At 44.5% G+C, this 21,525-nt stretch overlaps 1 protein-coding gene across 2 annotated transcripts in view; it reads right to left on the bottom strand.

Annotated features, from left to right (window-relative positions):
- The window catches only part of SLC66A2 (solute carrier family 66 member 2), a 112,128-nt gene extending 110,666 nt beyond the window's left edge, over positions 1–1,462 (bottom strand). Inside the window, exon 1 of one of the 2 annotated variants that reach the window (XM_088475895.1) lies at positions 1,268–1,462. The gene's annotated coding sequence lies outside the window, so the exon portion shown is untranslated. The remainder of the gene's footprint in view (positions 1–1,267) is intronic. The other variant, XM_088475896.1, reaches the window with a different exon arrangement.
- Positions 1,463–21,525: the final 20,063 nt, after the last annotated feature.

Below are 21,525 nucleotides of genomic sequence, written 5' to 3'. Positions count from 1 at the left end.
AGTGTTCAAGTTCGAGTTTTAACTTCACATTTGATGTTCTCAAAAAAGAAAACTTTTAAAAATACTATACAATTTATCCATTTAAGCTTCAATATGATTGAAACAACTCAAACCTAATCACTTTATGTAAATTTAGCTATACATTTTAGTGTCTAAAGTTAAAGAATTTATCACAAATTTTCAAACGTTAGATCCAATTAGACAAACCAGATCAAGAACCACTTTGGAAGAAATCAGAGTATCTCTAGTAATGACATTACATAGGGCTATGGCTGGTACATACTATATGATATAACGTCTGCGACGGAACGACCATCATTTAGTTTGTGCCTTGAAAACCACCCTATTCATGGTACGATGAATTGGGTGGTCGTATCTTTCCATCTGATGTACTGCATTAGACATCTAACGATATATTGCATCGTTGTATAGCAGATTGTTCAGTGTGAACGGCAATACTAATATATATATATTATTTATTTATATCGCATCGCAGGGTCGTCCAGATGTGTATTATTATTTATGCATAACTCATAACTAGTAACAACACACACAGTACAGCTAAATGTCAATAACAAGACTGTCCAATAACTCTAATCCCTGTTACAGGTACAAGCAGCCACATCACACGGAGCCAGGCTATGGATGCCCTTAGCACTAATAAAGTTTTGATATAGGAACCATTGATAGGTTCAGATGACAGATAGCTAAGTTTGCAATGGTGAGGATCCAATGTTTCCAGACCATCGCATGTTTTTTATCCTATGTTCTACTTATGTATTGGGAGACAAGGTAGACTATTGTACATACAGGAGATATATGAACCTTCAGCTAAACCCCCAGAATTTAAAACACACATTCCTCAGCATGCAATGCAGGGTACTCAAACTCTCCACCTCATGTACCATAGTAAGACACTTTACAGACGAGCTATGCTTCTGCCCCTCCTGTTCAGGACTGAACTATTTTTTTTGACAATTGTTAAAAGCATCAGTACTACCGATGTTTTCTTCCAATGGAGAATAATGCTAGTCACACAGCAAAGGATAGATATTTGCAGTGACAGGACACTCAGCAACAGCACATCACATAGCAGGAGTACACACATCACATAGCAGCAGGCTGCAGGTCTCAAGCCGTGCGCATGTCACAAGGGTTGCTGCTGTAACAGGGAGCCAGCCGGTGGCTCCCATCAGGTAGCCCCCCAGTGCGGAGAACCCGGCACTCCTTGTAGTCACAGTGACACTGTATTCCCCGCACACGTTACCTGGCATTACGGGCTGGCATAGTGCTGCGGCGGTGGCGACTGTGCCAGCAGGCGGAGCGAGTAACCCGCTTACATGTGCCCACCAGCACTGCGCCTCTCTGCTGCTGCTGCTGCTTCTGACATCCCCATCCTCCTACCCCGCTCATCTGATTGGTTGGTACCACGGGCTGTGGGCGTGGCCGCGGCTTTTTGACGTCACACAACGAGCGCCGTGTGACTGTGAGCTGCACTCAGGAGGAGAGGAGGAAGTGTGTATAACAACCAGCTGCAGCCAGGAGGACTCATAAGTGTGATGATGACGAGCCGGCGGTGTATACGTTGCTGCTGTGCTGTCACACGTGGCTGCTGCTGTACATACATGGGAGGTGACACCTGTGATTACCTGATAAGGAGGAACATCACGTTCTGCTTTTCACAACCAGAAATAATGACATTGCAGAGGTTAAATGCACGAACCGAGACAGTGGATTTAAATTATTACTAATATCATGTTGCAATTTTGTAAAATGTGGCTGAATGTCGGAGTGTATCAGATTACAGCTCCTCTTTCTGGGGACTTATACATGCCTCCGTTGTAAGTTTTTTGGTAGGTTCCAGTAGAATCCCATTTGGCCTGCTTGGATGCCACGATTGCAACATGCATCGCAAGCTAACTATTGATGGTTATTTGGTGTGCAGTCAATGCTAGAAATCAACACAAACATGCTGTGCTGCGAATACCATTTCCAATGTGGCCGCAGCTGCATTGAAGTAATGCACCATCGGATGAACTTCTTAAAAAGGCAGATGATGTTTGGCAACCATCACAATCCCAGAATGGGAAAAAAAACATTTCTTTTCAGACAAGAACACTGATCCTTGCCAACCATCGGCTTTCGATGCAGGGGTGTGAGTTAATTCCAGACGAAGACAGGCAAAATAGACGGTGAGATCCCTTTCCCCGCTAGTTCCAACTAGTGGATGCGCTGATGTCTGCTCATTAGCACAGATGAGGGGGCAAAGTTGTAAGTAATGTACCAATAATCCTACCAGTTGTGGATAATCTCCAGCCACTCCCCACCCCTCCCAATTTCTTTAGCCTCATTCCCTCATCTTTCTGCAGCTCCAGCTCCTGTCTCTCCAGCTCCCGCATTCCTTCAGCTCCAGCCCACTGACTGCTTCAGTGTCTTCTGGCTGCTTTTCGTGCTGAGGCTCCTCTGCCTTTCAGCTTCGCAGCGTGATGTCATGACGTTACACGTGCTCCATAGCAATTAACAAAAAAACCTATTGCACCACCCGCCGGCGATGCTGGAAGATCAAGCAACCGTGGCTTCCCCGAACCCCACAGATAAATCCATCTACAGCCATGGCCAAAAGTTTTGAGAATGACAAGTATTGGTTTTCACAAAGTTTGCTGCTTCAGTGTTTTTAGACCTTTTTGTCAAAGTTATTTTCTCTGATGAATCCCCTTTCAGATTGTTTGGGGCATCTGGAAAAACTCTTGTCTGGGAAAGGAAAGGTGAGCGCTACTATCAGTACTGTGTCATGCCAACAGTAAAGCATCCTGAGACCATTTATGGTTGCTTCTTAGCCAAGGGAGTGGGTACCAAAACATGCTCCAAGAGTAACTTCTCCCAACCATCCAAGAACAGTTTGGTGATGAACAATGCCTTTTCCAGCATGACGTAACACCTTGCCATAAGGCAAAAGTGATAACTAAGTGGCTTGGGGAACAAAACATCAAAATTTTGGGACCATGGCCAGGAAACTCCCCACACCTTAATCCCATTGAGAACTTGTGGTCAATCCTCAAGAGGCGGATAAACAAACAAAAACCCACAATTTCTGACAAACTCCAAGCATTGATTAGGCAAGAATGGGCGGCCATCAGTCAGTATGTGGCCCAGAAGTTGATTGACAGCATGCCAGGGCAAATTGCAGAGGTCTTGAAAAAGAAGGGTCAACACTGCAAATATTGGCTCTTTACATAAACAGTGTAATTTTCAATAAAAGCCTTTGACACTTATGAAATGCTTGTAATTTTACTGGTTGTCATTTAGAATCTGGGCTAGACAATGGATTCAGTTAAGACACCAAAAACGCTGCTTAGTAAATACTCTTAATTAGAACCTAAAACCGTCATCAATTTGCGGTGCTTTTGGATGGATTCTAATTGACAAAGAATCTGCCACTTAAAAAATTTAGCCCAGGTAGTGAAGATTATAGGTGAAAGCTGCTAATGTCAGTGGCAAGAAGTGTCAAGTGCAATTAAGGTAGGTTTAGCTGTGCAATAGAGTGAGGGAACTAGGACAATCGAGTCATCAGTTGTGGGGGCAGAATGCAAAGATGGACATCCTAGACCTGGATGGAGCAGTAGTCACAATTGTGGACTCACATTTTGCATCCTCCAATAGACCTTGTGCAGAAATACGCATTGTGAAGTGTGCTTCCACCAATGTAATAAAAATGTTTAAGCACAGAAATGTAATGATTTCCAATTTCTCTGATGATCTACAGGTGTGGGGAACCTTTTTCCTGCCGAGGGCCATTTTGATATATATAACATTATTTGCGGGCCCAGATCAGGCCACGTCCCCTCCGTGTGAAATTACACGGGGTGGGGCACAATCGCCGGTGATTACAGCAATGCCCAGAGCATCCTGAGGATGCTCCGGGGAGCTGTAAGGGAAGCGGTGTGACTGTCTGAAGCCTCCTAAGGATTCTCCAGGTAGCATTGCTGCATAGATTCTGGCTGCAGGATGCCATTCTAGGCACCCTGGTAGCCAGATGAGACTAGCAGAAAAAAGATCATAGGGCAACACCAAATGATTCCTTGGGCTTTATAGAGCCTGAGGTTCCCCATCCCTGATCTACACTATTAAACCAAGCCGCATTTCAACAGCAAAACTGACATGCATAATGTTGACATTTTGAACATGTTGATATTATGTCAGTATCGACATTGAATGCTGACATGACAAATGTCAACATTGTGAACATATTGACATTCTAGTGTTGACATGTTATACCACACCCCAATTTAGTTATTTATTACACTTAACTATTGATTCAGTAGTATGTCAGGGATAAAACATGATGCAAGAATACATCACTGTAGAAACAAACACATCGGTAACTGTCTCAAACAAAGCTTGTGACAAGTTTGCATTATAACACAATGACAGCGTTGTCTTAACAGATATTGTGGAAGCACAAAAATCTAATTTTGTTTTTCAATTTTCAAATCGTCTATTTTATGACAACAATTTTTTTCTGGAAAAGAAAATCACTATCTAAAAAAAAATTACAAGGTGATAATTATCCTACATTAAGCTTTTATAAATAAAAAAAGCTTACTGGGATTTGAGCTTACAATTACCAGTTGAATATAAGCAGAGACTTATTTTCTTAGAACCACATGGACTGGAGACGTGGAATCACAAGATAAATTAAAACAATTCAGTTGTGTACAGTGAAAGCCTCAGTTGATTGGATTACCATGGCATTTTTCCAATTGTGCTGTTTTCAGTGTAAACTTGCTGTTGACAAATGTTTGAATCTTGCTTAAGCTGGGTACACACTGGATGTGTTGTATCTGTCCATCGGCAAGTGTGTACGGGTGGTGCGCAGACTGCTCGTACACATGCAACCGCAGGGAGGGGGCAGACATGCCCCTGACCCGCCCCCGGCCAGCGGGACCCGTGGCTGCCTGGCAGATGATGGTCATTCAGTGTGTATGTACGACCATCATCTGCAGATATATCTGCAGATCACTCGATCTGCAGATATATCTGTTCAGTGTGTACCCAGCATGTCATTTCATTCCTCCAGGCAGATCAGAAACTGACGGCTCCTGCTTCTGGTCATGAGGAGACTTAGGGGTCTATTTACTAAGCCATGGATGAAGATAAAGTACAAGCCAACCAGCCTCTAACTGTCATTTTTCAAACACAGCCTGTGGCATGGCAGTTAGGAGCTGATCGGCTGGTATTTTATCTCCTTTCACTTTATCTCCATCCAAGACTTAGTAAATTGAACCAATAAGGGGCCTTATTCAGTACGGATCACAACAGACCTTACTCATGAATTGCTAACCTCGTCGCACGCAGTGAGTACACAGGCATCACAGTGGCTAATTTATGCACACCCCTGCAACAGTGTTTAAATGCATGGACATGCCTGCGTTTCTCCGACCACCCCTCTGTCACCACCCGCAAACGGTACTTCCTGTCAATCACTCAGCGATGGGTCTGCGTAGTGTGTTCAAGTACACGCAGTGCGATACATGCGCAGTACGCAACAATCGGCCGATTGCGTGCATAATCGCAGTTGCGATCCTTGCTGAATCAGGCCCTTAATCTAAAGTACAGAGGGCCTGATTCAGAGGTGGACGGAGTTGTAGTAGTAGCTGCAAACTTTGTTAAGATGTTATATTAACCTGGCACTTTGAACACAGCTCATTATGCACATGTCTCTGTTGTCTAGCGTTATTACTTGTTCTCAATGCTGTTTTGTATACCAGACCTTTGAAGTCGCAGCACTTACCAGTGCCTATCTTTCTTGCATCTATGCCATTAACCTGTGTTTGTTGAATAGAGATATACTATTTCCAACAACAAGTAATATTGGAACTTGTGAAGTTAGCAAAGTTCCTATCTCTGCACTGACAACCTGGTGTACCAGAGCCTTGGCTTCTCACCAATACTGCAGTCTGCTTTTAGGCACTAAGGCCCTCATTCAGAGTCAGTCGTACGCCTAACGACATCAAAACTGAAAAAGGAAGCGATCGCACGGCCGGTTGGTCGCAACCAAAGTGACGCCAATAGTGGAAAAATGCACCTCCTCTAGCTAGCGAGTGATAGCAACTAGCGATCGAGTCAATCGTTGTCAGTCGCTGTATGTTAATTTTCTTTTGATGGTTGCGGCTGCTTGTATTGTATTGTTCAAATGTCATTAAGTTCATGCTGATGTTTTACTGGTAGTGCGTTTGTAAAATAAAAAGATTTTAAACCCGGATTTTGGAATAATAATGTTGTGTTGTTGTTAAATGCATGTTAAAATTAACAAAAAAACGCATAGAATAAGCCATCCCCATGAAATGTATTTATTCTTATTATTCGCTAATGCAAACGCAGCTAAATCAACTACAAGCCAATTAGCAGTGTTATTAGCTTCAACAAACGATTATTAGCTGCTTGCATTGTGTGGCTCAAAATAGAAACATCAATCATAACATCAATAACATTCGATAGTATCGATTGTACTCTGGGGCTTGCGAGAGCACGTACCCAACCTCAAGCTGTACGATCAGCCAGGCCTCGAACCTGCTCGCAGAGTGACGTTTTACTACTTCCTGCCTTCTATGTCAGTCGTAGCAGGTAAATTATGTACGCCCGTAAAACGCCCTCAAAACGCTGAGGCACGCCTACGTTTTCAGACCACCACCCACAAACGGACTTTCATGTCAATCAACTCTCGGAAGCCACTTCCTGCTCGTAAGCCGTACGATCGACAGCATTTTAGATTGCAAGGTCTCGTACGCACATGCGCACAACTAACCGTATGCATGCGTGGTTTGGAAACATCGGATGCGTGCGACCGAGCGGCCACTTACGACTGACTCTGAATGAGGTCCTACCTCTTTGTACAACTTTGAGTGCCATGCAATACATTTTACTTGGAGAAGTTATCCCAATTTTTTAATACCAATTTCCTAACACTAACTTCAGTGTGTACAATTGCAATTCACAGCTACCATGTTTCAAATACAATGTTTCTGAAGGTCTTTCACAGGGTCTGCGTTTGCTGACGTAGATTCCTGGCCTCTTGCGTGGCCAGTCTGAGGCCAGGTTGCAATGGTGATCCCAGCCTGCGACGCCGTGTCTAACCTCCTTCTGCATTTGCATTTGAGATGGACGGATTTGCACAGCCGCTTGTGTGTGGCTCTGCAAATCCGTCCATCTCTGAATCAGGCCCTTAGACAGGGCAAGCTTAACAATGGGGCGGAAGGAGCTCCAGGCCTCCACATAAAAATAGACCTATCATCAGCATGAAGTTTTAAAATTGTATTTCTAGTTTTCTCACAAAATTATGCATTTTTACTATTTTTATGTATTTTGGGAGACGGCAAACCACTAGTTACAGCTCCTCCCCTTCTAAGTATAGACCCTTAAACATTTTCAGGCCCATGTGGCCCTTAATCCGGCTCTGAAATGGTGACCTTTCTACCAAAACCGAGTGACATAACATGGCTGTTTATGATGCAACAAATCACATGGTCAGAATACTAAAGTGAAATTCACCTCCTGCATGCATTTGTCATTGCTATCTATCTATAATCTATCGTTTATCTTAAAATAAGCTTACTGTTACCAACCGAGTTTTGGCCTCTTAAATAGTGCCCGGACAGGATGGGGTTAATCCAGTGTTTTCCCAGGCCAGGACAATCAGGCATGCTCCAGGAAGTGAGGTCATGATTGCACCAGCTGGTTGATTTGTGCTCCTGGATATTTAAACTTTGGATCCATGCTGCTTTGCCGACTATACTGGATTTGTTGTTCCATCGGCTGCTGCATGGTCAGCACGTTACTTACCTATTGCTGGACACGATGTCGTCCTGCCACCATCGTGTATCTTTTGACTCCAGACCGGCTGATTCCTGCTGACTCCTGGCGCTGGGCGCCTCCTCATTCCGGTACAGTTTCTCCGGATCCCTGTGCTGCCATTGGCTCTCCTTAGCCACAGCACCAGCTAATTCCTGCTGACTCCTGGTGCTGGGCGCCTCCTCGTTCCAGTATAGCTTCTCCGGGTCCCTGTGCTGCCATTGGCTCTCCTTAGCTGCAGCACCAGCTAATTCCTGCTGACTCCTGGCGCTGGGCGCCTCCTCATTCCAGTACAGCACTGGATCCCTGTGCTGCCATCGGCTCACTAGCCATCACCAACGGCTCAGTGGCCGCATCATCGGTCCCTTGACCAAATCAACAGCCTGTTGGCCACTCCATCGGCTTATCAGCCATCACCATCAGCTCAGTAGCCGCTTCTTCGGCCCCTTGGCAGTACCATCAGTCTGTAGGCCACTATCATCGGCTCCCTAGCCACCACATCAGCCTGTTGGCCATCTCATCGGCACACCAGCCGTCGCCATCGGCTCATTAGCCGCACCTTCGGCTCATTAGCCACAAGACCAGCCTGCAGGTTGCACTATCGGCCCTTTTGACATTTCAGCTCCAACGTCTGATCTTCTCAAATTCCCAGTCAATCTGGACTTTTGACGGTTAACTTAAAAGGTATATCTGGAGACCGTAACACTTACATTACAACATCAGTAGACATATTAGCAGATACAGTTGCTAACTCACAGTTCTATAGTAAGCCTATTAATTTTCATATATAACATTTAGGTTAAAGTAAGCATAACTTACTTTGTAAGATATGTCAGCAGACAGTTGATAACTGACAGTTCTCTACAAAATGGTGAACTTTCTACCTAAGCTGAGTGACATAACAAAGGCTGTTTGTGATGTAAGCAAGTCACATGGTCAGGCATACTGAGGTGAAAAATCACATTATCCATGCATTTTGCATTTGCTATCCATTTCTAAACTAATTGCCGTATATACTCGAGTATAAGCCGACCCGAATATAAGCCGAGGTACCTACTTTTACCACAAAAAACTGGGAAAACTTATTGACTCGAGTATAAGCCTAGTGTGGGAAATGGCAGCAGCTGGTAGTGCCCCAGTAGTAATTCCCCCTGGTTGTGCCCCCAGTAGTAATCCCCCCTTTCAGTGCCTCCAGTAGTAATCCCCCCCCTGGTAGTACCCCCAGTGGTAATCCCCCCTTTTAGTGCCCCCTGTAGTAATCCCCCACTGGTAGTGCCACCTGTAGTAATCCTCCCCTGGTAGTTCCCCCAGTGGTAATCCCCCCTTTTAGTGCCCCCTGTAGTAATCCCCCCCTGGTAGTTCCCCCTTTTAGTGCCCCCTGTAGTAATCACCCCCTGATAATGCCCCTTGTAGTAATCGCCCCCTGGTAGTGCCCCCTGTAGTAATCGCCCCCTGGTAGTGCCCCTGTAGTCCCGCCCTCATGACGACGTGTCTCCCATCACCCACTGCGGGAGCCGGAAGATGGCTCCCGCAGTTGGAGCAGCAGCAGCCGCTGAGAGTCTGACAGACTCTCAGCAGCTGCTGATTACAGCAAACACACAGCTGCCGGCTCCGGCGGCTGTGTGTTTGGCAGTGTATAGCCCTGACTGAACTCCGTCCGGTCAGCGCTACACTTCACTCGAGTATAAGCCGAGGGGGTACTTTTTCAGCACATTTTTTGTGCTGAAAAACTCGGCTTATACTCGAGTATATAGGGTAGCTATCATTTAGGTTAAAGTAAGCTTACACTACACAGTCAATAGGCATATTAACAGATACAGTTGATTGCTAACACTTCTATAGCAAGTCACATGATCAGCCTATTGAGGTTATTAATCACATTGTACTTGCATTTCACCATTGCTATATATCTGTCATTTAGGTTAAAATAAGCTTACTCTGTACACTTGTCTATCTTTTGGTCTCTCCTCTCTGGGAGAAGTCCGGAGAGGAGACGCAGCCAGGGCTGGACTCCCGTCATTAAGCCCCTTCCCTGTCACAGCAAAATCCCATGATTCGCAGGTCCATGGGGAGGAGCAGAGCAAAAATGATGTGATTCGCTGCATTTTAGCCTGGCTCCATCCCTAAAGAAGTGCAATTCCCGTTAATTATCGCCCCATCCTGCCCACTTCACTAGGATGTGGGTGGGATGCGGGAGATCTGGGAAGTCTTTCAGGGGTGCATGGGACTACCCATAAAATTGTATGACTCCCGCACCTTCCAGGAGAATAGGCAAGTATGTTACACTGCAAGGTCAGTAGACATATTAACAGATGCAGTTAATAACTGACCGTTTTATTGCAACTCACATGATCAGTCTATTAAAGTTATAAATCACGTCCTACCTGCATTTCACCATTGCTATCTATCTAACATTATTTTCTTATATAACATAGATTAAAATAATAATATAGACCGATTTTGTTTTATTTTTATATACTTAACTTAATTCACCCTTTTTCCCATTCCTTTTCCTGGTTCTCCTACCCTCAGTGTTCTTTCCTTCAAACCTTCCCATCTGTCCTTTTTACCTTTTGTTATATATTTGAAAAGCGCATTCATAGTGTGTTTGTACTTATTTTGTATATTAGTGATTGCTAATAAATATTGATTACACAAAAAAATAAGCTTACAGTACCTTACATTGTGACATTTCATATCAACAGATAGTTGATTATTGACAGTTCTCTACAAAATGTTGGCCTTTCTACTAAAGCTGTAAGCTCTAATGAGCAAGGACCTTTTCCCTCATGTGCTTCTCTTTACATTTTCTTCTACGCTTTACTCCCCATAATGGCACCTAACACGTGACTGACGACTCCCGGCTGCTTATTGTGAGTGCTTTAATCGCTATTGCAGCAATGTATATAAATCGTGTCCTTGTCCTGCACTGTAATGTTCTGTAAGTTACTTGTTTCTTGTTTACTTATTAGTTCTATGTACTATGTAAGGTGCTGCGGAACACTTGTGGCGCCATATAAATAAAGGATAATAATAATAATAAAGCTGAGTGGCATCACAAAGCAAGTCACATGGTCAGCATACTAAGGTGAAAAATCACATCCTGCTTGCATTTTGCCATTTCTATTTAAAATCTATCATTTAGGTTAAAATAAGCTTATATTACACAGTCAGAAGGCATATTAACAAATACAGTTGATAACTGATAGTTCTAGTGCAACTTACATGATCAGTCTATTGAAGTTATAAATCACATCCTACCTGCATTTCACTAATGCTATCTATCTATATATCTAACATTATTTTCATATAACATTTAGGTTAAAATAAGCATACCTTACATTGCTACGTCATATCAGCAGATACAGTTGATAAGAGTTCTCTACAAAATGGTGAACTTTCTACCAGAGTTGAGTGACATCACAAAGGTCAAAAATCACCTCCTGCATGCATTTTGCCGCCATTCCTATCTATTTATAATATTTTTCTAATATATAATTTAGGTTAAATTAAGATTTCATTACAAGGTCAGTGGACATATTAACAGATACAGTTGATAACTGACAGTTCTATAACAAGTCATATGATCAGCATATTAAGGTTATAAGTCACATCCTACCTGCATTTTCACTATTGCTATCTAACTATCATTTAGGTTTAAATAAGCTTTTACTACACAGTTAGTAGGCATATTAACAGATAAAGGTGATATCTAACAGTTTAAAAGCAAGTCACATGATCAGCCAATTGAGGTTATAAATCACATCCTACCTGCACTTCACCAATTCTATCTATCTAGCTATGAATCATTATTTTTATATTTAACATTTAAACAAACACAAGTAATGTCCCCAGCACTCCCAGTGCTTAATAGTCAGTCCCTGGCACTACAACACTCTGGCCTACTAGCTGGTATCAGTCACAGAGCACTAGGGCCCTCATTCAGAGTCGCTCGCTATTTGCGGTCGTTCGTTCTAAAACAAGGGGTGGCTATTCAAATGAACCGTTCGCTAATTGCGGTCTGTTCATGCCTCTAAGTCTGAACGAGCTAGCAAAACTCGCGGTTGTAATTTTGAAAAATACGCCCCCTTGCCGCTTGCACCATATGTCATGTCCGCTATTTATTAGATTAATCGAGTACATCGAACAGCGTATGAACTGCTCGCTATTCTTGTGGCTGGTTTTTTCAACCGCTAGTTCTGAGTAAAAAAAAACCTAGTGACGTGGTCAATGACGCTGCTGTATTAATTATGCACTCCCTTAAAACGCCCGTTTTGACCTTTAAGCACGCCTGCGTTCGAATTCCACACCCCCGTTTTCAAGCACCTTCCCCTGTTACCACCCACATACGCCTCCTTCTGCCACTCAAAATAGCAGGCATTCGCTATATAGCGAACAAACGATTTTCGGCCGCACTGACTGCGCGCATGCGTATTAAAATCCGTACGCATGCGCAGATGTGCGAACATCGGTCAGAACGAACGAGCGGCTCTGAATCAGGGCCTAGGTGTATGAGAGTTTTAAACTCTTTCTGTTCCTGAGTGATGAACTGCAGCTGGGACTGTGTAACTGTGAAAACCAAATCTCCATGCTGCAAACTGAACAGGCTTCACTCTAGACTCCTTGGAGGGAGCTGATCCCACAGGAATGTGGGCAATTCAGGTGAGAGACAACCCCTCTCGCCACACATCCCCCCCTTTCGCTTTTCGAAGCCTGGTTCACTGATTGCCGATTCCATCCAAAAAGCAATCAGAATTGGTGAATCAGGTTGTTCAATATATTGGATTTCACTGACCAATAGGAGCTGCAGATCGCTAGTGTATAGTAGCGATCAGTAATTTTGCAGACCTTTTCGCTGATTGGACAATTTTCTTTCCATGTGACGACTAGTAAAATGACAACCGTTTCAGTTGATGTATGGGCACCTTCATGATATGCAGATCTGATTTGTGGATGAAAAAGATCTGCAAATCACTGAAATATATCCTCAATCTATAGGTATATATTGATGGATTGGAGAATCGTTAAATCTGGAGAAAAAATAACAGATTCGGTGAATAATTTTTGTGTGATTGCTGATGTATGGGCCCCATAAGTGTAGTGTAAAGGGGAGATGTGTAATCAGATAGAGCAAACAACAGACAGAAGCAGCACTCATGGGGGCCCATTTATCAAAGTATATATGAGGTATAATCAAATATGAAGTATCCCCCACATGTATTAAGGAGGGACCACAGCAGGTACCTGCTGTGATCCCTCCATTACCGAATGCAATGCATTCCAAATATTTGCCCCCGCAGCTAATGTCATCTGAAGATGGCATTAGCTGCTGTAGCCTATGGGCTACACCGCGCATAATTAGCCGGCGGAGGCATCCGCCAGAACTCTCCCCGGCTATAGCAGCTGTGCATGTGCAGTCTGCCGGACTGCGCATGCGCAGCAGCCCCGGCACTGGCCGGCAGCTCTCTGGAGACATCACAGGGACAGGCTCCTTTCGGAGCGCATGTCCCGGATGATACATCCGGCCACTATGATCACATTTTGCAATGCGATCCTGGCCGGTACTGTCATGCCCTGATCGTGTTGCAAAAGCGATCATTAATAAATGGTGGCCCTAGAATTCTCCTGGATCTCTGGAGTGATACCTTGCATTTCCCTTTCCTCTGCTTCTCTGGCAGATGGTAAAGGACCCTTGACAAGTTATTCCCTGGCTTTTCTTGCAGCAAGCGCTAACAATCTTGCTGGTAGACTGGCTGCCTTGGTATTTAAACTTGCAGCATTTCTATAAATGTTGCAGCTCCATCGGTCAATATGACGTTGGTGACTCTATAGGCTGTGATGTCATACTCACACTCACTAACACGGATGTATCAAGCCTTGGAGAGAGATACATTGAAGAAGTTGTCCAAAGTAAACCAATCAGCTTTTAACTGTCATTATCTAACACAGTTTATGAAATGACAGTTAGAAGATGATTGGTTGCTTTGGGCAACTTCTCCATATTATCCCTCTCCAATGCTTGATACATTTCCTCTTGTGGTTTTTTTTTCCAGCAGCTCCAGTAGCTGTGCAGGCTCTCTGCTCCTCTGCCAGTATCAGCACTGCTAAACATACAGCAGGCAGACTTGTAGGCTTCTTTCCCATTTGCAGGCTCAGCAGACCTACAGCATACTTGCCTACTTTTTTTTTTCCTCCCCGGGAGAAGCAGGAGGTCAGTGATTGGGGGTGGGGCCTGATGTTTCGTGTAAATAAGCCCGTCCCCTTGTGGTAAATTGCTATGATTAGCGCATATTTAAATAGGGACGGGGCCAAATTACGCGATTCTCAAAGAATCATGTCATTAAGCCCCGCCCCCTTGCTCAGAGGCCCCCGATCGCTGTGGAAATTCTTTCCATTCTGTCCACTTCACTAGGAAGTGGGCAGGAATGTGGGAGAATTGCCTACTCTGCCGGGGGGTGTGGGGGGTTATCTGAAAAATCGGGAGCCTCCCGCAACTTCCGGAAGAAGAGGCATGTATGATTACAGGCTCTTGCTACTGGTTGGATATGGCTCCTCAAAGTATAGCTATCAATGCTGCAGTGGCCATGCCTTCCTCCTCTTCTAAAAATCTTCTTCATTTCTTCTTCTCTTTTCCCTGTTCTGGCAGCAAAAGTTCAAATTTTCAAAGTTTCTAATGTCACTTCCTGGCTCTTTGCACCTCAGGTATGCTGGGAATTGTAGTTTATAGCACCAAAGGCTGTAACCAGGGCCGGATTGAGGGCCACATGGGCCTGGAGCTGAAAATGAACAAGGGCCTATTATGAGTAGCAGAGGAGGTGTGACCAGTGCTGTGTGGGTGTGGCCAGTGCCATGTGGGCGTGTACACCCCTATACTCTCAGTCCCAATGTCTCCCTAAATATGTAAAAGAAAAAAATCCTTCATTTTGTGAGGTAAATAGAAATACAATTTTACTACTTAATATTTATGGCTGACCGTGTGGAGAGCAGATGGCCAGTCAACATCGTGTTGTCATGACAATGGGCCTATTTTTATGTGGAGGCCTGGAGCTGTAGCTCCATCCGCCCCATTGTTAATCTGGCCCTGGCTGTAACACATGACTCCCTGTGGAGTCCCCAAAGGCTGTAACACATGACTGCCGCTGTCAGTCAACTCATAGGACCTGCCCATTTCCCTCAGGTGATCACTATACCTGGGTTACATTGGATTAGTGGTGTTATATCATTCCATGCTCTAAATTTTAATCACATTATTTTTCACTTTTTGTGCTGTGAAGTATGTATAACATTTCTTATCCTGTCATTTACATGGAAGCAATTTGTTCACTGAGCTGGTATTCTGATATTAATCACATGAGATGTGGTTTACGGCTGTAAATTACACAAGTGATCTTTATAATTGATTATGTTATTAATGCCACAAGAATAGTATAGCTTTTCTAATTAAAAAAAAAAACATATATAAATGATTTATATTGTTATAAACATTTGTGCCTCCTCATACTTGATACATATTTATCATCCCCTGTTAGGATTGTAATCTGTAATTGTTTTGAAAATAATGTACATTGATGTGACTGGTTGATCATGGGATTACAATTTCTGCTCTCAGCTGTGATACACATGACTGTATTTTATGCATTTCCAGTAGTGCACCCTCTTCTGTGGAAGATTTATGTTATAATGTTGCTTTGTCATTCCCTTACATCTACTTAGATGCAGCTGCCAAAAAAAAAAATGTTTATTTGTAGGTGTTATCTGTTTAAACAGGTAGAACAAGTACTTGTCAATGTGGGTGACCTATTTTGGAAAATGGAAAAGTCAAAATATATCTGCTGTGGACTGTGTATCCTGTTCCTTGAGCAAGAACAGGCAGGGGACACTGTGTTCATCCTTTTTTGGATTCAGGTATAAGCCCCCAACACTGAGACTGACCTGTTCTGGGTGCCAGGATAGACTCCAAACATTCTGGCAACCGGTTTCAGGGGCTGGAAGAGACAAACTGTTTTTTTTTAAATTGTGTACATTATTTCTAGAGCCAGGACCTGCAATTTACACTGTATCTATATTTTATGTTTTTATTATCCATCAAAATATAGAATTGTCTAAAAACAAACGAAATAGTCATACTTGACAACTATTTTTTTTCTCCTCCCCGGGAGGAGTCCGGGGAGGAGAAACAGTCGGGTGGTAATAGGGGGCGGGACACGACGGTCCGCGTCATTACGTCCCACCCATCACAATAAATTGCCACGATTCACACAGTTTTCATTAGGGGTTGGAGCCAAATGACACAACCCGCAATCGCCGTGGAAAGTGGGCAGGATTGAGGGAGAAATGCCTACTCTACTCGAGGATGCGGGGGGTTACCCGGAAAATCGGGAACCTCTCGCGGCTTCCGGGAGAGTAGGCATGTATGTAAATAGTTGTCCCCGTTTTGGTGCAGGGACAAACAACTAATTATTTGGTCATCCAATTCTGGTAGCCAGAACAGACACCTGGCAGAGTATTTCACTACCAGACCTGTACCAGCTGATGGGACAGTTAGCGTAAGCTGTGGATGGGTAGGAGCAGGGTTCTGCTATTAATGGCTTCTTTTTTAGTCATAAACTGAGCACTGGAGGAGTCCTGCACGATCGGAGAAAGAAGCACAATGTAGCTTGCAACAAAGTTTTGCAGTGAAGCATTTCATTTACACCACAGAATGCTTGCTAATGTATAATCAGTTCTTCAGTAATAAGCAGCAGCCAGCACAGGACATAGGACCTGATTCAGAGTTTTACGGTCAAGCACAGCCGCTGCACCTTTGTACGTAGCAGCAGTGCTAAAATAGGCAAATGCCGCAGTAGGCTTTTGCATACTAATCCTGTTTGCGGCAGCGTCTCTGCCCTTCCACTGTCTGTGCCAATCTCTGTGCCTTTCTCCTGTCTGTGCCACCCTCTCTGAGAATGCCTGTTCCTTTCTTTTCTCCTCTTTGTACATTTGTCTATACTTTACCACTGCCTGTTGACGGAACTAGCTGTTTATAAATGTGAGATCATTTTCTATTTGTATCAAAGCAGGGATCTGTCCTGATAAAGCAATGCAAACTATAGTTAGGGTCATAAAAATATGTAAATTGGTATGCTAAATCAAGTGAAAACCACCACAAGATGATATAGTATATTAATTCTGTTGAATCCGAACCGCTCCAAACAGCAGGGATCCGAGTCCACCCAAGCTGCGGCTCGGGTGTTCCCGCCTGACTTGGATCCCACTGCGAGGCCAAATGTCATCCTCCTGACGTCACATTCTCGCAAGAGTTCACCTCTACATAAGGCGTCGAGACCAGGACTCTGCACCATTTCACTCCCACGCTCCGCACACTGCGCACTACTCTGCTGATAGTGATACAGGAACTCACAAGTGGCTGTGCTGGCAAAGTGACTGTGTAAGGGGGCACACTGCACGCTGATGTATGCGGCTCTATACTCTGCTGATTAAGTGGCTGTGTCCAGAGATTCACAAGTAGATGTGCTGGCAAAGTGACTGCAGTTGAAAGTGTCAAGACTCACAAGTGGCTGTGTGTACAAAAAAAAAGTTAAAAAAGTAAACAAAACTTTCAAGAAAGTTAAAATTTTAAAAAGAAAAAAAATATTTTGTGGCGCTGTACCCCACTGTGTATACAGGCACCGTGACTCCTTGGGCCTTAGCCCTCTGTGTATCAAAGCACCGTGATTCCTTTGGCCGTAGCCCTCTGTGTATAAAAGCAGCGTAACTCCTTAGGCCTTAGCCCACTGTGTATAAAAGCACCGTGACTCCTTGGGCCATAGCCCTTTGTGTATATAAGCACCGTGACTTCTTGGGCCTTAGCCCTCTGTGTATAAAAGCACCGTGACTCCTTGGGTCTTAGGGCCCGATTCAGACCCGTTCGCTAGCAAGTGTTTGCTCGTAGCTAGTGATGTTTTGCAATGTGCGTATGCATCGCAGTGTGCAAACTAGTCAGAGTGACCGGGAAGCGTACGCTCGCCCAGCATAGACAGCCCAGCTGAATGAGTGGCCGGTCAAGCCGTTTGTGGGTGGTAACAGGGGTAGGCCACTAGAAATGGGGGAGTGGAGGTGCAAACCCAGGCATGCCTGAGCATCTTAACACCATTTCAGAGGCGTGCATAATTAACAGGCAGCATCATAGTACACGTCACCTGGTTGAATTATACACTGAAGAGCTCGCAGTGCTTGCAGTAAGGTATTGTCAACCTCAAGCGCTGCGTTCACTTCCGATGGCACCCGATGTACCAATGGTTGCATACACTTCCTGGAGATGACGTGGGCATCTTAAGACAGGCTGGTGGGCATCTGCATACACAGGGTGATCGCGCGCCAAGACATACTGGGCGTGCTTATGGCTTGCTGTGCAATCGTCTGCCTTGCCGTCACTTAGCCGAATTTGCATACATTGGGAGAAAGTGACTCCTTGGGCTGTAGCCCTCTGTGTATACAAGCACTGTAAGTCCTGGGGCCTTAACCCACTGTGTATACAAGTACCATGACTCCTTGGGTAGTAGCCCTGTGTGTATAAAAGCACCGTGACTCCTTAGGCCGTAGCCCTCTTTGTATAAAAGGACCATGACTCCTTGGGCCTTAGCCTTCTGTGTATACAAGCACCCTGACTCCTTGGGCCATAGCCCTCTATGTATAAAAGCACCATGACTCATTGGGCCTTAGCCCTCTGTGTATAAAAGCACCATGACTCCTTGGGCAGTAGCCCTCTGTCTATAAAAGCACTATGACTTCTTGGGCCTTAGCCCTCTGTGTATACAAGCACCGCGACTCCTTGGGCCTTAGCCCTCTGTGGATAAAAGCACAGTGACTCCTCGGGCTTTAGCCCTCTGTGTATAAAAGCACCATGACTCCTTGGGCAGTAGCCCTCTATGTATAAATTAAAAGTACTGTGACTCCTTGGGCAGTAGCCCTCTGTGTGTCTAAGGCTATAAGCACTGAGGCTCCTTGGGCAGTAGCCCTCTGTGTGTACAAGCACCGTGACTCAATTGAGCAATAGCCCTCTGTGTGTATTAGCACCCCAACTCCTTGGCAAATAGCCATCTGTGTGTATAAGAACTGTGACTCCTTGGGCAATAGCCATCTGTGTATACAAGCACAGTGACTCCTTGGGCCATAGTCCTCTGCGTATACAAGCACCGTGACTCCTTGGGCTGTAGTCCTCTATATATACAAGCACCGTGACTCCTTGGGCCTTAGCCCTCTGTGTGTCCATAACACACAAGTACTGTGACTCAGTAGTGAGTGGCAATGTTTCATAGATGTGCTTTAAACTGTGGTGTCTGTCACTTAGTAATCAGCCAGCTCACTGCAGCCTTTGGCCAGTAATGGTGAAAACAATATTGTGAGCTGTGAGGTGGTCTAAATTGATTGTAAATGATTAGAAATTAATGTTATTTGGGTTAATAATACTCTAGGAACAAAAAATCCCAAATGATGTGATTTTAGCTTTTTTTTGTACATTTTTGTAAAAAAATCCAAATCTAAAACCAGTCACGGCAGGTTTGGCAAATCCAAATCCAAAGCTGGATGACGAATCAGAACCAAATACAAATCCAGCAAATATGGTCCGGCGCACGTCCTTAAAATTAATGAGATCATTTATTTGCATACTAGCCAACAAAAAAACTCGTTATCTTTGTTGTCTTTTACAGAACTACGTAAGAAATATAGGGCCTGATTCAGACCCACTCGCGAGCGGCTGTCCGCTCGCAAGTGGGTCGATGTTATGCACTGAGCATGCGCACGACGGAGGGAGCTCCATCGTGCGCATGCGCCAGACGCGACGAGCGAAGGAAAGTCCTTCGCTCGTTGTGTCCGATCAAAGGGGGCATGCTGTCAATGTTGATTGACAGCACGCCCCCTTTGGTGGGTGTGCCGGGGGCGTGCCTCCCTGACGGGGGCGTTCCCACGGGAACGTCTCCCGTCAGAAGCCGGCCCACTGACATCACTAGTGATGTCAGTGGGAGTGATTTTGGCTCTGATAGAGCCAAAATCACTCCGGAGCTTGCGGTTGAAAACCTCAACCGCAGGCTCCGGCTCGCAAATTCGATGGTCGCGATGGTCTCGACCATCGCGGCCATCACAATGCACGCTCGTATAGCCTGTGGGTGGTGACCCACAGCTATACGAGCGTCCAGGAGGACGCTCCATGAAAATGGAGCCCGGCCCTCATTCAGAGCGTGCGCTCTGCTCAGAGCGTACGGCTCTGAATGAGGGCCATAGTCTTCCTAATAATTACTCTTATTTGTATCTGCAAGTGAGACATTTTGTATAGACCTCCCTATCTATATCACCATCTCTCACTTCAACTGATCTCCTAATATCACACCTTTCATTATTCTCCTGTACCATTTATAGGACTAGGTAACTATATACAGACATGATAAAACCCCAGGATGATAGGGTTTGGAACTTCTGTTTCCTGGCTTTGCAGAAAGATTATCCTCAAATTGCAAGCAGCAGGGAAATTATTAAAAACTTCGCCCAAACTATGAAGGTCTTGCAATCGGCAGATCTACAAGAAGTACATGTTAAGACTGTCAATAGGGCCTATATTTCACAAGTACAATGCTCCCACATGATACCTGATGAATCAGGGTCTTGCCTGAAGTGTGGTTGTCTTTCTGCCACATTCACGCAGAATTTTGGGGATCACCCCAGACCATCTCTTTTATTTTTTTTTATCTGTCCCCCTTTGAGATACTGTTTGACAGGCAGCCTCATGTGAAAATATGATAATGAGGTTACTGTGCAGTGTTTCACGAAGATGAGTAAGAACAACTGAAATTGAAAATGTTATTTTCTAACATGTCTGATGCAAACTGTCATGATGTCAAACCTGGAGAATTTGTTATGATCCGAATTTTTTACGCTCAGGTTGTTTGACTGATCGTTGGGAGGGTCCATATCAGGTGTTGCTGACGAGTTCCACATCTTTGAAGGTGGCCGAGAGAGATACCTGGGTCCATTCCACTCACTGCAAAAAGGTCAACCAACCGGTGGAGAAACAAGGCTGATAACGTGGACCTGTCGATCGCGAGCTTGTTTCGGGAGGATTAAAAGGTTGTAGTGAGATACCTGAGCTAAAGAAATTTGCAGGTCCTTGCTGGGGTGATGGACTGGTCTGCTGTGTTCATTTTCATATTCTCTTCCAGAGTTTCCATCATCCTGGTTTGTTTGGGGATATCTGGTTTCTGTGACGGGGGACCGATAGAGGAGATGGGAGCTGATGGCAGTGCTGATGGAGTGGAGTCAGAAGGAGGAGTGCTATGCCAATCAGGGGAGTGTCTGACCAATCTTAGTACTGTAATTGTTAAGAGATATGACCCTCACACATGTTGAAATGCTTGGTATTCATAAAAACCCACCATCACCATATCTTCACACGCAGTATGAACACAGAGGGAAAAGAAATATGATACCTGGTGATGTGCATAAAGCCACTCAGTTAATTAGTGAGACAACTGGCTTTCAAGTTTTAGTAGCATTGGATCCCACCAGGATCCCTCGGGGTACACTAAATTTTAGATATATCCAAGATCTTGCTAAATTGATAGATAATATCACCGAGATGTATGATGACACATTTAGGTACGCAGGCCGGGAATTGCAAGCTTACAAAAAAGAACTGGTGCAGCA

Source organism: Taudactylus pleione, unplaced genomic scaffold (assembly GCF_031769625.1).
Source record: "Taudactylus pleione unplaced genomic scaffold, aTauple2 ptg000179l, whole genome shotgun sequence".
Classification (NCBI taxonomy): domain Eukaryota; kingdom Metazoa; phylum Chordata; class Amphibia; order Anura; family Myobatrachidae; genus Taudactylus; species Taudactylus pleione.
This window is presented reverse-complemented; position numbering and strand designations above follow the sequence as displayed.